Here is an 11,597-nt window from a genome sequence, read left to right on the forward strand (position 1 = left end):
TTGTTTCTGTGTCTTAGATCCAACTGCTGTGCTACCTAGGTTCTTTTGGGGGTGGTGCTAGAGGTGCGGTCTCTCAGGTCTCCTGGGCTTGGTGGTCTAGCAGAGCTCCCTACTTGAGCTGTTTGGTTTATTTAGATGCAGTTGGATCTTGAATGTTAGTTTCTTATTCGTGGATGAAGTCTTGTCACAGATTAGCAATGCAACTCATCCCCAGCTTTGTTGTGCAAACTGTTTTGGATGTGATTGTGGTTCCGGCTCTTGTGGAAAAGTTTGCCTGAGGTCTCACTAGTATGTGCTCACTGTGGGTTGCCAGAGTCCATGGCCTTAGAGGAAGGAGTCTCAGGGCCTGAGGCTCAGGTACTGTGACTATGGCCAGTGTGGTGTGACTCTTGCTGGATTAGTGTCACTTTGCAACTCACTACAAGGGGCCCAGAGCCTGTGACAGTGGAGAGTGGGTGTCTCATAGTCTGTGGTTGAGGCAGTGGGACTCTGCTCAAAGTGATTTCCCTCTCTGAATTACAAGGGTGTTCAGGATCCAGCAGTGGGGGATGGGGGAATCTCAAAGTCTGTGGCTGAAACAATGTGACCTTGTCTAGGGAGTCAAGTCCTCAGTAATTCACCAAGCTATCTAGAGGTAGGTAGCCAGGAGGGGGATATAATGTATCCTGCTGAGGGAGTCATGCACCCTTGGTTGGAGAGGCACACTCCCAGTGGCAGCACACAGAGGGGCCCAGGAGCCATCTGCAAGGGGTGTATGCACGTGGGGTCCACACACTGGATTGGAGTGATTGTGGTGTGCCACCGGCCCCGTGGAGGGAGAAGTCCCAGTTTCTGCTTCAGGGGATGTGCACCCTTGGTTGGATATGCATGCCCAATGTCTGCTTACAGAGGCACCCAGGAGCTGTCTGCTGGGACAGTGAGCTCAGGGGACCCTTGTCCTGGAGTGGTGCTACTGCAGGGACTGGATGCCAGCAGCCAGGGTTGTGCCTTGTGGTGGCTCAGAGAAGCACCCAGGGGCCACCTTTCAGGCAGCGGGCTTAGGGGGCTTGCATGCTGGATCAGTGAGCCTGCAGTGACCAGAGGTTGGCAGCTGAAGAGGGGGAAGTGCTGTCTGGGCCTTGAGCCCTTAGTTAGATATGAGTGCACCTAGTGACAGCTTACCGAGGCACCCAGGAGTCGCCTGCTGGGTTGGTGGCTCTAGGGGTCTGTGTTCTGAAGCCATGCGACCATGGTGTCTGTGGGTAGGCAACCAGGAAGGGGGACGTCCAAATTTCTACTGCCAGGGCCATGTACCCTTATTTGGATATGAGTGTGCCCAGCTGGGGCTCAAGGAGGCAACCGGGAGCCACATATAGGGGCAGCAGGCTCAGTAGGACTGCATGCTGGAAAGGTGCAACTGTGGTGTCTGGAGGTCAGCAGCCAGGGAGGGAGATGTCCCAATTTTTGCTGCCTTTCACCCTTGTTTTAAATCACGTGTGCTCAGCGGGGGCTCACAAAGGCACCAAGGAGCTATTTGTCAGTGTGGTGGGGCTCAGGAGGTCTGTGGACCACAAAGGTGTGACTGTGGTGTCTGGAGATTGGCAGCTGTGGAGTGGGAAGACTCAGTTCTTGCTGCCTGGGCCCTTCACCCTTGGTTGGATTCATGTGCACCCAGCAATAGCTCACAGTGACACCTGGGAGCCATTTGCCAGGGCAGCGCACTGATGCACTCTGAGGGGCCCTGGCACTGAAGCCGCACAACCGAGGTGTCTGTGGGCCGGTATCCAAGAAGGGAGAATTCAGAATTTCTACTGCTGGGGCAGTGCACCCTTGTTTGTATAAGAGCGTGCCCAGTGGGGGCTCACAACAGCACCCAAAAGTGGCCTGTGGAGCAGTGGGCTCAGGAGGCCTGTGCACTGGAAATGCGTGACTATAGTGTTCGAGGCCTGCAGCTGGAGAGGGGGAAAATCACACTTACTGCCGCAAGAACCATGCACCCTTGGAGGTGGAGGTCCTAGGGTCTGCAGGTCTGTGGCTGGGGCAGCAGGATTTTGGCTGGAGTGGCTGCAGGGTCGTGGGCAATGTCCAAGGCCTGTCTGCGTGGTGGTGCTGATGAGTTCCTAGAAGAGACCACTCTCCCCTTCAAGATGGCAAGGGCTCTGTGCCCAAGCCCCACAGCCTGGGGAGTGCCCACAGCAATGGTAGGTGCTCCCTGTGCAGGAGGGCCTGATCTGCCAGCCCCTGCTACTCCTGCCGGATTTGACTGTCCCTCACTCACTCACACACACACCACACACACCTACACACTATCCTTTCACTCATCTCCCTCACCTCCATCCTGCCAACCGCCATCTTCTGGACTAAGCCTTGTTCTTAAGGCAGAGCATCTGCAGCCATCATTCCTGGGTTTGAATCTCAACCATGCTGCTTACTAGGTTTTTCAACTCTGAAACTAGGATTGTGATTACAATAATACAAGTAGCCATCCCATGTGAGAATTAAATGAATTAATATTTGTAAATGCTTAAAATGATAGCAAGCACATAGTGTGTGATCAATAATTGTTACTGTTCTCATTCACCTAATAGAATATAAACTATAAACATGTATGGAATTTAGGTTTGTTTTATTCACTGCTGTTTCCCAGAAACTGACAGTACCTGAAACATAGTAGGTGCTTAGTATGTATTTGTTAAATGAATGAATGAATCATATTCATCTTCCCTCCTCACAAAATTTTGAATTGGAAAGTACCAAGAGAAGAAAGAAATTAGCAACTGGAAATAAAGCTGTTAGGTCATAATGTAGAGAACCATAAAGGGCGATGACAAGTCAATTGCAAGCCAGAGTTAGGAGAGAGTAGAGCATCTGAGGAAGTAAAAGATAATGGTAAAAATGATATAGAGAAAAGAATGGAGCCCTGGCTGGTTTGGCTCAGTGGATAGAGCATCAACCTGTGGACTGAAGGGCCCCAGGTTCGATTCCAGTCAAGGGCACATGCCTGGGTTGCGGGCTTGATCCCTCCCCATTAGGGGACATGCAGTAGGCAGCCAATCAATGATTCTCTCTCGTCATTGATGTTTCTATCTCTCTTTCCCTCTCCTTTCCTCTCTGAAATCAATAAAGATATATATTTTTTTAAAAAAAGAATGGAGCAGACACAGGGCCATATTCATTTCAGCACACAGCAGAATATAGAATCTAGTACTTCTTTCTAGAATGGCCAGAAAATCTGTATATAACAAAATAATTATTGAATACAATATAGAATTACTGAGGCAATAAGAACTAGAGGGGTTAATACTACAGAAATGAAATTATCTTGGAGACATAAGCAAAATTCCATAGCCACTTTTATCTTAGTAGCATTTGCCTATTCTGGGCATGGGCAGGAACCTGGTAATCCAGTATTTTTACTAGTCTGGAGCTGCTTCTGAATGACAAAGAAACCAGCAGAGCTTTTGGTTGAGATCGGAGACCTCAAGAAAATGGCCTGTATCCCCACATATCATTGATAGATACTAAAGATATCTGAGAAATCAGGCAAAATCCTCCAAGGATAGATCCTAAAACACAGAGCAGGGCTTTATGGCACTATTGTGAGTCAAAAATTAGAGTTCAGGATCCACTAAGAGATTGGCTATATGAAATTCACCAGGCACTAAGCTGAAAGCACTTTAAGTGCTATAACAAACCAGATGAATATTGAGCCTTACAAGAAGTGCAACCCAGAAGCAATTTAGCAGATTCCCTGATTAGATTGTTAGTAGCATAAAGGTTGAGGTTTTTCTATAGGAAGATAATCTCAATCTGACCTTCAACAAATTTTTTACATTATATCTGGCATTCTCACACAAAAAATAATGTTGATCTAATACAGGACCACATAATCAAATATGAAAGAAAACTAGACATTCAAAATATATCCATTCTTTCAATTCAGTGTTTCAGTTTTCTTCAGATATAAACAGTATATTCCTACAAGTGGAATTGCTGGGGTCATAAGGTAGTTCATTGCAACACTATTTACAATATTCAAGATTTGGAAGCAGCCCAAGTTCCCATCTATAATAATAAAAGTTTAATATGCAAATTGACCAAACGACCAAACAGAACAACCATTCGGACAACCACGCTATGACACGCACTGGCTCCAGGCCAGCCAAGATGGGTGCAATGTGATTGGTTGGGGGGCTCTGCCATCACCCCATGATCACCCCAAAGATGGAGGCCCAGGTCACCATCTAGAGGGTGATTGATGGGGAGTGCTCCGCAATTAATCACCCCAAAGAGGGAGGCCCAGACCACCCTCTGCACAGCGATCTATTATGGAGCCCCAGCTGGGTGGGTGGGGCCTCCTTCTGCTGGGTGATCGATTATGGAGCCCCCCAATAAATCGCCCCAAAGAGGGAGGCCCAGGCTACACAGCTGATGGTGCTGCACTGGGTGGGCAGGGCCTCCCTCTGTGGGTCGATTTATCTGGAAGCCCCATGATACATCACCCCACAGAAAGAGGCCCAGGCCACCGGCCAGCGATGCTGTGGCAGGTGTGCAAGCCAGCCAGCGATCACCCCTGCAGAGGGAGGCCAAGGCCAGACAAGGGATCACACCCCATGCCTGTTTCCTGCAGAAGGAGGTGACTGGTGGTGGGGGAGTGGTGGCAGCGCTGCACAGATGGCAAGCAGTGGCAGCAGCGGGGGCGGTACAAACTGCCGGCAGCCAGCAGCCGGGGGATAGGCCCTGATCACCAGCCAGGCCTAGGGACCCTACTCGAGGCATCCCACATTGCGAGAGGGTGCAGGCCAGGCTGAGGGACACCCCCTCCCATGCATGAATTTTATGCACCAGGCCTCTAGTCTGTAGATAAGTGGATAAAAAAGCTGTGGTACATTTACATAATGGAATATTACTCAGCTGTAAAAAATGAGAAAATTTACCTTTCATGACTGCATGATGAACCTAGAGGGTACTATGCTAAGTGAAATAAGCCAGTCAGAAAAAGACAAGCACTATATGATTTCACTTATATGTGGAATCCAATGAACAAAATAAACAAAATTCAAACAGACTCATAGATACAGAGGACAGACTGACTGGAAGCTGTCAGAAGGGTGGGGATTTAGGGAGCTGGGTGAAATAAGTGTAGGACCAAAACCAAAACCAAAACAAAAACAAAACAAAACAAAAGAAAAAAACAACTCATAGACATAGACAACAGTACGATGATTACCAGAGGAATAGGTAGAAGCAGGTTTATGGGGGATAAATGGTGACAGAAAGAGACTAGACTTTGGATGGTGAGCACACAATACAATATACAGATGATATATTATAGAATTGTACACTTGAAACCTATATAATTTTATTAACCAACTAGAGGCCCAGTGCATGATTGAATCATGCACGTGTAGGGTCCCCTACATGCTTTCGCTTTCGATTGTGGGGGAGCTGGGTGCTTGTCCGCTGGTGCACCAAGCCTTTCAGAAGCCTCCAGCTTGGTGGAGGCTTCTGAAAGGCCTGGTGCCGGAACAGACAGAAACCCGGCTCCCCCGCTTTTGATGGTCCGTGGCGGGACATGAGCTCGCTGCCCCAGAGGCTCCTTCTGTTCCACAGCACAGCCATGGTGCAGACGCTGACTAAATCCGCTACCCTGGCCACCCCGAGTCCCGCCCCCTGCGCCTCCCGCTGGCCCAATTGAGGGCTTAGCGGAGTGATGGTAATTTACATATTACCATTTTTATTAGGTAGGATGTAATCTCAATTAAATCAATAAAAATATATATAAAGATACTCCAAATATTAAGGTTAGCTGATAAGAACATTACAATGAAAGGGTCTGCTGTAAAAAAAAAAAAAAAGAAAGAAATAGGAAGCAAAGAAGGTACACAGGGGTATAGAATAAAAATGGCGTCAAATAAGTACCTATCAATAATAACTTTAAATGTAAATAGATTGAATGCCCCAATCAAAAGACACAGGGTAACAGACTGGATAAGAAAATAAAACCCAGATATCTGCTGTCTACAGGAAACCCACCTCAAAAAAAAGGATGCATACAGACTGAGAGTAAAGGGATGGAAAAAGGTTTTCCAGGCAAATGGAAATGAAAAAAAAGCGGGGGTTGCAATACTTATATCTGACAAATTAGATCTCAAAGTGAAGGACATAACAAGAGATAATGAAGGCCACTTCATAATACTAAAGGAATAAATCCAACAAGAAGAAATAACTCTGGTAAACATATATGCACCCAATACAGGAGCACCAAGATACATTAAAAAACTCCTGGAAGATATCAAAGGAGAGATTGACAGTAATACAATCATAGTAGGAGACTTCAATACCCCACTATCACCATTGGACAAATCCTCTAAACAAAAAATCAGCAAAGAAACATCAAACCTAAATGACTCACTAGAACAGATGGAATTAATCGACATCTTCAGAACATTTCACCCCAAAGCCACAGAATATACATTCTTCTCAAGTGCACATGGGTCATTTTCAAAGATAGACCATATGTTAGGACATAGGCAAAGTCTCTCCAAATTCAAGAAGATAGAAATCATATCAAGTATCTTCTCAGATCGCAGTGGCATAAAACTGGAAATCAACTACAATAAAAACAAGCCAAAGAAATCAAACACTTGGAGACTAAACAGCATGTTATTAAACCATGACTGGGTTACCAAAGACATCAAGGAAGAAATAAAAAACATCATGGCAACAAACGACAATGAAAACACAACAATCCAAAATCTATGGGACACAGCGAAAGCAGTCCTGAGAGGGAAGTTCATAGCTCTACAAGCCTACTGCAAAAAACAAGAAACAATGGTAATAAATTACCTAACCCAACAACTCAAAGAGTTAGAGAGAGAGCAACAAGATAAGCCCAGTGTAAGCAGAAGGAAAGAAATAATAAAGATCAGAGCGGAGATAAACGACATAGAGACCAAAGAAACAATACAAAAGATCAACAAAACCAAGAGCTGGTTTTTTGAAAGGATAAACAAGATTGATGGACCTCTAGCCAGGCTCACCAAGAAGCAAAGAGAGAGGACCCAAATAAACAAAATCAGAAATGAAAGAGGTGAAATAACAACAGATCCCGACGAAATACAAAGGATTGTTACAAAATACTACGAACAACTCTACTCCAACAAACTGGACAACCTAGAGGAAATCGACATATTCCTAGAAAAATACAACCTTCCAAAACTCAATCAGGAAGATTCTAAACAGCTCAACATGCCAGTAACTATGGAAGAAATTGAAGCAGTCATCAAAAAGCTTCCGGCAAACAAAAGCCCGGGGCCAGATGGCTTCACAGGAGAGTTTTATCAAACTTTCAAGGAAGAACTAAAACCTATCCTTCTCAGACTATTCCAAAAAATTCAAGAGGAAGGAACACTTCCAGGCTCCTTCTATGAAGCCAGCATCACCCTAATACCAAAACCAGATAAAGACAACTCAATGAAAGACAATTACAGGCCAATATCCCTCATGAACATTGATGCCAAAATCCTCAACAAAATTCTAGCAAATCGGCTCCAGCAGTACATCAGAAAGATCATACACCATGACCAAGTAGGATTTATTCCAGGAATGCAAGGATGGTACAATATCCACAAATCAATAAACGTGATACATCACATAAACAAATTGAGAGATAAAAATCACATAGTCATATCAATAGATGCAGAAAAAGCATTTGACAAAATCCAACACCCTTTCTTGATAAAAACTCTCAACAAGGTGGGAATAGAAGGCTCATACCTCAACATAATAAAAGCTATTTATGATAAACCCACAGCAAACATCATACTCAATGGGCAAAAACTAAAACCATTTCCCCTAAGAACAGGAACAAGACAGGGATGCCCACTCTCACCACTCCTGTTTGACATAGTACTGGAAGTATTAGCTATCGCAATTAGGCAAGAAGAAGAAATAAGAGGCATCCAAATTGGAAAAGAAGAAGTGAAGCTGTCCTTATTTGCAGATGACATGATATTGTACATAAAAAACCCAAAAGATTCCATCAAAAAACTAATAGACTTAATAAATGAATTCGGCAATGTAGCGGGATACAAAATTAACGCCAAGAAATCTATGGCTTTTCTATACACCAATAATGCACTTACAGAAAGAGAGACTAAAAAAGCAATCCCATTTAACATGGCACCAAAAAAATTAAGATACCTAGGAATAAACTTAACTAAGGAGGTAAAAGACCTATACGCAGAAAACTACAGGGCACTGAAAAAAGAGATAGAGGAAGACGTAAACAGATGGAAGAACATACCATGTTCCTGGATTGGTAGAATCAACATCATTAAAATGTCCATACTACCCAAAGCAATCTACAGATTCAATGCACTCCCCATCAAAATACCAACAGCATATTTCACAGACCTAGAAAGAACTCTCCAAAAATTCATCTGGAATAAAAAAAAGACCCCGACTAGCCTCAGCAATCCTCAGAAAGAAGAATAAAGTAGGTGGGATCTCAATACCAGATTTCAAGCTGTATTACAAAGCCACTGTTCTCAAAACAGCCTGGTACTGGCACAAGAACAGACATATTGATCAATGGAACAGAATAGGGAACCCAGATATCGACCCAAACCACTATGCTCAATTAATATTTGACAAAGGAGGCAAGAACATACAATGGAGTCAAGACAGTCTCTTCAATAAATGGTGTTGGGAAAACTGGACAGATACATGCAAAAAAATGAAACTAGATCACCAACTTACACCATACACAAAAATAAACTCAAAATGGATACAGGAATTAAACATAAGACGGGAAACCATAAAAATACTAGAGGAATCCACAGGCAACAAAATCTCAGACATATGCCACAAGAACTTCTTCACTGACACTGCCCCTAGGGCAATGGAAGCTAAAGAGAAAATTAACAAATGGGACTACATCAAAATAAAAAGCTTTTTTACAGCAAAAGAAACCATCAACAAAACAACAAGAAAGCCCACTGCATGGGAAAACATATTTGCAAATGCTATCACTAATAAAGGTTTAATCTCCAACATCTACAGGCAGCTTATGCAACTTAATAAGAGGAAGATAAATGATCCAATAAAAAAATGGGCAACAGACCTAAACAGAATATTTTCAAAAGAAGACAGAAGAAAGGCCAAGAGACACATGAAAACATGTTCAAAGTCACTTATTATCCGAGAGATGCAAATCAAAACAACAATGAGGTACCATCTCACACCTGTCAGAATGGCTATCATCAACAAATCAACAAACAACAAGTGTTGGCGAGGATGCGGAGAAAAAGGAACCCTCGTGCACTGCTGGTGGGAATGCAGACTGGTGCAGCCACTGTGGAGAACAGTATGGAGTTTCCTCAAAAAACTGAAAATGGAACTCCCATTTGACCCAGTAATCCCACTCCTGGGAATATATCCGAAGAAACTAGAAACACCAATCAGAAAGGATATATGCACCACTATGTTCATAGCAGCACAATTTACAATAGCTAAGATTTGGAAACAGCCTAGGTGCCCATCAGCAGATGACTGGATCGGAAAACTGTGGTACATCTACACAATGGAATACTATGCTGCCATAAAAAAGAAGGAATTCTCATCATTTGCAGCAACCTGGATGGAATTGGAGAACATTATGCTAAGTGAAATAAGCCAGTCAATGAAAGAACAATACCACATGATCTCACTCATTTAAGGATAGTAAAGAACATTATAAAGTGGTGAACAAAAAGATAGATACAGAGACAGTAAAGCATCAAACAGACTTTCAAATTACAGGGGGAAAGTTTGGGAAAGGTGGGGGAGTTTTGAAATCAAAGGAAGGACTTGTATGCATGCATATAAGCATAAACAATGGACGCGAAACTCTGGGTGGGGGAGGGCATGTGTGGGTGTGGGGTGGGGGGGAAATAGTAAGATATGTACACATATAATACCTCAATAAAAATATTTAAAATAAAAGAACATTACAATGATTATAATTAATATATTCATGAAAAGAGAGGAATAAGTGAATAAAATAGATAAAAGGAGTATTTCCTCAGATATTTGAAATATATAAAAAAGGGTCATAAGGAAAATTTAAAACAGCAAATATAATACCTAAATTTAAGAATGAGTTTAGTCCTGGCTGTTGTGGCTCAGTTCGTTGAGTGGCATCCAGTGAACAGAAAGATCACTTTCTTTTTCTTCTCTTGTTAATTTATTATACAAATGGGAGGAGTTAAAATCTGGACCAACTTGGGTTCTTTTCCCCCTTATCCATCCCATTGAATCCCTCTGTATGAAGATGATTCTCAAGTTTACCAGAAAGGGCCCATGAAACTTGTTGGAGTTCTAATTGATACCAAACCCAGGCAAATCTTAGCTGTGAGACACGTGGTGAACTTAGTGGCTAGAACTGAAGCATCAGCTTTCATTTTTAAGGACTGCCCCTAGTATCATGGAGGATGGGAAGTCTGCTTAAGTGGAAAGCTAGCTAATTGCTTTTTTAGCTGAAGACCTAAATGAGTTTTTTTTTATTATTTTATTGATTAAGGTATCACATATTTGTCCTAAACCACCCCCCTTTCACATCCCAAACCCCTCCACACGCATGTCCCCAACCCCTGTTGTCCGTTATCACTGTTTAGGCTCATATTCAAGCACACACGTCCTTTGGTTGATCTTTCTCCCTTATCCCCACCCTCCCCTACCTTCCCTCTGAGGTCTGACAGTTGGATCAATGCTGTTCTTGTAGTTCAGTTCTCAAGATAGACAGATCAATTGCTTGTTCAGTCTATGTTGTTCATCATTTCCCCTAGATGAGTGAGCTCATGTGATACTAGGAATACACTTATGGGAACCGAAAATGAGACAAGCAATAATGGTTATGCTGAGAGGCAAATTAATCAGTCTATAGTGACTTTCTTTCTGGGCCAACAGTTCTTTTGAGTCCCAATTTCTATGTCCAACAGTTCTTCATGTGTACATAACATCAATGATATTTCAGTTCTGGATGGTGGACAAATGGTGGTAATGCAGGTCCGACCCTCCCTGGTTTGGTCCTGGGCAATCTGCAGTGACGCACATCTAATGACTGCTAGTATGGCAAGGCATTGTCAGCGACTTCCATCTCTGGACTGTTTCTTTTCTGTCTTCATGGCTGGAGCACTCCTGTCAATTCCTCTCTGTTGTAGGAATCCACATGGTCTCAGAGTTGTTTTCTGAAAATATACAAACATATTCTCGACCAAAAGTTAATAAAGGAATCTTTTCTATAGATTTGACTTGCAATCCTTTTTCATTTTTTGCCCAAACGATTTTCCTTTGGCTTGTTTTGACACCATGTATATTTTACCTGGGTGTCTTGCTGTTAGCATTACAAATGAAAGTGAATACATAACTCCAAGTGCTAACTAGCCAACTCACAATAGGCAATTGAGGTAGCAAAGATTAATTTATAATTTAGAAGAGGTTGTTCTGTTCTTTTCTTTTGCTTCTCTCTCTCTCTCTCTCTCTCTCTCTCTCTCTCTCTCTCTCTCTCTCTCTTTCTTTTTTTCCCTCCTTCCTTCCCAGCCCTCCCTCCCTCTTTTTTATTTTACTTTATATTT

The sequence above is a fragment of the Eptesicus fuscus genome, chromosome 1 (genome assembly GCF_027574615.1).
Source record: "Eptesicus fuscus isolate TK198812 chromosome 1, DD_ASM_mEF_20220401, whole genome shotgun sequence".
Lineage (NCBI taxonomy): Eukaryota > Metazoa > Chordata > Mammalia > Chiroptera > Vespertilionidae > Eptesicus > Eptesicus fuscus.